The sequence below is a fragment of the Aedes aegypti genome, chromosome 3 (assembly GCF_002204515.2).
Source record: "Aedes aegypti strain LVP_AGWG chromosome 3, AaegL5.0 Primary Assembly, whole genome shotgun sequence".
NCBI lineage: Eukaryota > Metazoa > Arthropoda > Insecta > Diptera > Culicidae > Aedes > Aedes aegypti.
In genome coordinates, this window is record NC_035109.1 from 24,383,995 (window position 1) to 24,389,994 (window position 6,000).

The 6,000-nt window shown below is 37.8% G+C and overlaps 1 protein-coding gene across 5 annotated transcripts in view; it reads right to left on the reverse strand.

Annotated features, from left to right (window-relative positions):
* The window catches only part of LOC5576668 (non-canonical poly(A) RNA polymerase protein Trf4-1), a 110,358-nt gene extending 107,445 nt beyond the window's left edge, over nt 1-2,913 (reverse strand). The window contains exon 1 of one of the 5 annotated variants that reach the window (XM_021852327.1): nt 2,585-2,913. The gene's annotated coding sequence lies outside the window, so the exon portion shown is untranslated. Of the gene's footprint in view, nt 1-2,069; nt 2,095-2,369 lie in introns of those variants that run through there. The other 4 variants (XM_021852325.1, XM_021852333.1, XM_021852329.1 and 1 more) reach the window with 4 other exon arrangements.
* Between the last annotated feature and the right edge of the window lie 3,087 nt (nt 2,914-6,000).

Genomic DNA, 6,000 nt, shown 5'->3' on the forward strand with positions numbered 1-6,000 from the left:
AGCGAAGTACACGGCAAAAAAATGTTAAAAAGGTGATTCATTTTAAAACATTTTTAGAAGATAGATTGTAATTTTTCCTAATTAATTTTCTCAAAACCGTATAAAAGTTACTTACGTCGATTTGAAAAAGTAATCGAGAAATATCGACTTGCCTAAAGTTCAACAAATTGGATATCGACAGTAAGCAGAAGCAATTCGTAAAAAAATATCGGCCATGCCTAATACCACATAATAATATAAACATCAATTACAATATTTAACGATAAATTTTTCTTGCCGTTCTGAGCACAAGATCCATGTGTACAACACCAAGTATAATTGCTGGAGGAATTTAATGAGGAATCGTTGGTAAATTTTATGGAGAAATTCCTAGAAGAGGACCTGGGATCGAATCCCATCTCCGACATAGTCACTTATGACGTAAAAAGTTATAGTGACGACTTCCTTCGGAAGGGAAGTAAAGCCGTTGGTCCCGAGATGAACTAGCCCAGGGCTAAAAATCTCGTTAATAAAGTCAAATCAATCAATCAATCCTAGAAGAGCTCTTAATAGATTCTCTGGAATTATCGTTGAAGGAATTTTGTAGCAATTCCTTTGAAAAACCGTCGATGAATTTATATAAAAATGGCTGAAAGAATGACTGGAAAAATTGGCGAAGAAACTCTTTGTGGAATTCTTGTGGAGTTTCCCAGAAACATCCCTTCAAAATTTTCGAGTAAAGCATTGAAGATTTGCTTGGAAGAACTCCGATAGAAATCGGAGTAGTAATAGTGCTAGAGTAACTACTGGAGCATTCGATAGAAGATTTGGTGGTAAAAACTTCTGAAAGAAATTCTGAATTAATGTCTTGGAAAGTTTTCAGAGTCATCTTAGATAATGGATCCCTGAAAGTATTCCAGAAGAAATGTCCAGTATTCACTAGAAGAATTTCTGAAGCTTTCTCTCCAGGAATCCGTGAAGAAATTTCAGGAGAACAGCTGCGATGAAGTCTGAAGTTTTTTTAAGCTTCTAGATAGAACTTTTGGACAAACTCCGGAGCGGATTTCACTAAAATAATCGCACTCGCTCTGCACGCGTGTGAGATCGATGGATGTGGGTTTTGAAAAGGGTTTGCGTGATGTGAGGGGATTTGAATTCGAAACTTATAACCATCTGAGTTATTGGGTCACCAAGTGGCTCGTTAGCTTAGTTGGTAAAGCGCTCGTATAACATACAAGAGTCGTGGGTTCAAATCCCAGCCACATGGATTTTTTTTTCGTAATTTCACCCATAATTTATCCAATTTTACCACGCGTAATGAATTAATTTATTTAATAACCACATATTATTTTAGATTTGTTGTTCATACAGAAGAAAATAGATTTTTTTTTAATTTTTTTTCAAATGCACGATTCTAAACGAACCATAAAGAGAGTCTGTTGAAGATTTTTGCAAATATGATGGATAGGTGCGCAAGGGAGCGACAACTTGTTTTTAAGTGTTTTCATATGTACAAAAAAACTGTAAGCCCTGGGAAGTCGGGAAAATTTTCAATACGAAATGTTTTAAAGATCCTCTACCAGTACACTCAGGCAAATGGACTATCGATAAACATAGGAACCCCTTATGAAAATTCGCCACAAGAAATCGGATTGAAATTCATAAATTTGCCTTATGAAACCGAAATTTGACAACAAAAATAGTTTTCGCGGCAACCTGGAATCGAACCAAGAACCTTGCGATAGATAGGCTCGTGCGTACACCCCGCGCCTATCGACGCCTTGATGTGGGGTGATGCTGAAACGATACATAAAGCGTTCGTATTGCAATAATCGTTCCACCTTTCATAAGGCAAAACGTATGAATTTCGATAGTCCAGTTCGCTGCGTGTAGTATTCGAACCCACGATCTTTAGCTTGGTATTTTTGATTAGCTGCACGTTTTAGCGCTGCCTTTTTCTTATGATTAAACTAGTTTAAAGTAAAAGTGTAGTAGTTTTAATGCTTAAGCCGTGATAAAGAAATTGCTTATATATTAAGTTTTTATATAAATAATATAAGAATACGATTGGACATAAAAATCACAACAACCTGTACTTAAAACCTCATGAACTGGCATCACTGAACTTTTCGTCCGCATCGCAAAATCCACCACGCACACCTTGATTGTTTTTTGACAGTTCCCTCGTTGCCCTCCTGTTATCACTTACACACCCTCAACACGTCACCTAGTGCGCCATGCACTCACACACACATTGTTTCACTTGTCCACAGGTGCCAGCAGCGCGAAAGAGATGCACACACGGTATTGTCAATATTAGCAGGAGTGAGACGGTACGCCTCTTCTCCCGGCCGCACAACACAACCATCCCACCTTCCCTTCCTCCTCACCTTTCTAAACAAGACTTTTGAGAGTGCACTCCCTCAATGGAACAAAAGAAAAAAAAAATAACTTTTCCAACAAGGAATTTTCCCCAATCACTTGCTTCACTTTCCGCTTCAGAGTTTTTCACTGCAATTCCTCCAGAACCGGGCGGCTAATATCCAGGCAGCCAGTCGCCGGAATTTTTACCAAAAACTTTATAAGGTGATTGTTTTTCACTCACGAGATTGGGAATTTCTTCCTTCAGTCACACTCTCACGAAAAGAAAGATGGTGTGCGATCGAGACTTCCGAAAACGCACTTTCAAACTGGTTCTGCTGAATATCCCGACGAAATTCTTCCACGGAAGTTTCTTTCCACTACGCGAATCGACGCGACACCAATCCGGAACGGAATACGGATGAAACGTGAGCCAAAATCACACACGCAAGGAAAATGAGTGATTTTTTCGAATCCGATGAAGGAAATTTTCCACACCTCCGTCCGCGAGAGAAAAAGACACAGCAGGAACTGCACCAGCTAAAGTGCCAAACGATGGCGAATGCTGCTGCTGCTTGCTGAGATCGACCGCGACTCGCGTGGAGCAAATCCTTGAGAGTGAAGGGGACGGAGGACCTGAATTAGATGGTCTCTCGCTCTGGTGTACGGGACTTTCCTCAAGAAAGAGAGCAAGCATTATTGCATGAGTGAAATGCAATGAGGGCGTTGAAATCTGGTAGGCGAATTGACCAAATAATTTATAAACTGTGGCGATTTCGAAATGACCGTTGTCCTTGCATGAAGGGAAACTCCTGATGCATCGGTTAAAATTACTTTGTAGGAATATAATATTGTATTTTGACTTGGATGTCTGTTTTAAGTGGTTTAATATATCGAAGGACTTCTATTACACGCTGTGAACTAGACTATCGAAATGCATACATTTTGCCTTATGGAACGGTTATTGCAATGCGAACGCTTTATGTATCGTTTTAGCATCAGCTCACACCAAGGCGCGTGGATACACAAGGGCCTTTTGATCGCAAGGTCCTTGGTTCGATTCTAGGTTGCAGTGAACACACTTTTTGTTTTAAAAGTTTGGTTTCATAAGGCAAAGCTATGAATTTCAACCCGATTTTTTGTGGCGAATTTTTGTAAGTGGTTCCTATGTATTCCGATAGTCCATTTGCCTGAGTGTATGTATTAGAGTGGTTCAAAAAATCGTTTTTGCTCCACACCGCTCATTCGGTTCTAGATCAAATTTTGAGTTTCCTCCCAAAACGTTAGCTCAATTGGATGAAAACTGAGACTAACTGAAGACCGTTTTCAAATCAGACGCCTCGGTAATTAGTTATTGATTTATATCCAGTCACAAATTCTTCAGCAGTGCTCATTTAACTTCTGAACGGGCAACATAGCTACACCTGGCGCGAAAGATAGCATGCACAAATCATGGCTACTATGTTTTACTGCATATATCCAGTGATGCCTGCAGAATAACCCAATACAGGTCGGACTCGATTATCCGGAGTATCGATTTTTTTTTCACTCCGGATAATCGAATCCTCCGGATAATCGAATCACTAAGAAAAAAATTTATATCTTTGACAAACGAACTTAAATATTATCTTTTTTCTTTATTTTATTTATATGATGCGGTGTCGTAGCCGGAATTTTTTTTTAGGAACTGTATGGGTCTTTACGAGAAAAAAACAAAATTTGACCAGCATACACAGAAATCCATTTTTTCAAACCCCCCTTTTCTTAAATACGTTCTAAACTGCAAATTGTATATTGCAATACCAAATTATCTCAGATTTATGCATAAAAATTGAAAAACAAGAACATCAAAAAACAAATTCCGGATAATCGAGTCTAAAATTCCGGATAATCGAGTCCCGGATAATCGAGTCTCCGGATAATCGAGTCCGACCTGTAGTTATAGCAAAAGTTTTACAACTCATTCAAAAATCAATAATTAATAACTGGGGCGTCCGATTTGAAAACGGTCTTCGGCAAAGTTGTAACTGATTATTGTATCTCACAGTATCAACATCGTTCTAATTCCCAATTGCACATGGGCAAACACTATGACCAATTGAATGAACTATGGTTGCTTTTTTCATAGTAATTCTTATATAAACTTTAGAGGGCTTGTGCAGTCTCAATTTTCATCCAATTGAGCTAAAATTTTGGGAGGACACTCAGAATTTGGTCTAGAATCGAATGAGCGGTGTGGAGTAAAAACTATTTTTTGAACCACTCTAGTATGTATAGTTTTAAAATCGCTCACCCTGATCTGTTCAATAATCAATCGTAAAGATGTTTAGTCCTGTCTAAAACTAGTTCCATGTCGTGTTCGCACAGTTATCAAAATTAAAACATATAACATTTGATGATTTATTTCAACACTCTCTGATTGCTGCTGTCCTCAAATAGATGCATGTATTCATTTCACGGAGAAAAGTCTTGAAAGATTGACATAACTTGTTTGATAGTTGTTTTAACATGCCTGCGTATAATCGTTACAAGCATATTACCTAGAAATCCCGAAAAACGATGGACGACATATTTGAATCTTCCCCATATTATTGTTGAATCAGTTTTCTACGCAATATTACCTTGAAACGTTATGGCCTGTACTGAAACCAAATAAGCATCTCTCGTTTAACAATTTCTATATTTTTCTCAAATTTTAGTAACTTTGATTTGTGTTGAGAATGAATGTCTTAACACAATAATGTCTTAGGGATCGTCCACAAAATACGCAACCCTTAGGAGGAGAGAGGTGTGTGATTTAGCGTTACGACTCCTTCAAAAAATTCGAAAAAGATAGTCATACAAATAGCGTGTTATGCACATATAAAAAACGTAATCTTGATACAATTAAAATGTACATATTTTGAATTGTTTCCATCAATTAATAATTCAGACAAACGAATACAATTCAAAATATAGACCGGAGAAATGGATTTGTTCCTAAAAAAGCCTGAAATAAGATTTCTTATGTCATTGCAGGCCAAAGATTCATCATAAGTAATTCCATTAATCACAAGGTTCGCACACATGATAGGAAAAATAATTCGGATTCCAGAAGAGCATTAGCATCATCTCGTGATCCAAAAACGACTCTTAGTTTATCCACAGACAAACAGACGTAACACTTAGAACAAATCTCGATCAAAATCATAGTCGCGAGGACATGTATGCCCAATACTAAAATTGATTTGTTTGGCCGACAGGCCAACAGATGGCGGTAGTGTGTAAACGTCAAACGCGAACTAAAACGATGCGAGCGCTGCAGGTGGCGGATTGGCCACCTACCATATTTTTGAATCAATCGTTAAAAAGGTGGTCGATGTACAATGATGAGAGTGTGACGTCTGTTTGTCTGTGGTTTATCCATAGATTTTATTTTGATATTTCTTCACAGAAAGAATTACACTTTTTATAAATCTCGGAGGAAATAAGCAAAACATTTAAAGGTTTCTCTTTTTTACAACAAAGTGAATTCAAATAACGTGAACATCAACTCTTGAAGCACTGGGAAAATTTACAAATCAATTCGTCAAAATCGGAAATCAAAGCCTCGGAAACTTTGAAACTGTGGAAAAAAAACATTCAACCTGGCCAAGCCCTGAGAGAGACTCGCGAAGAGGA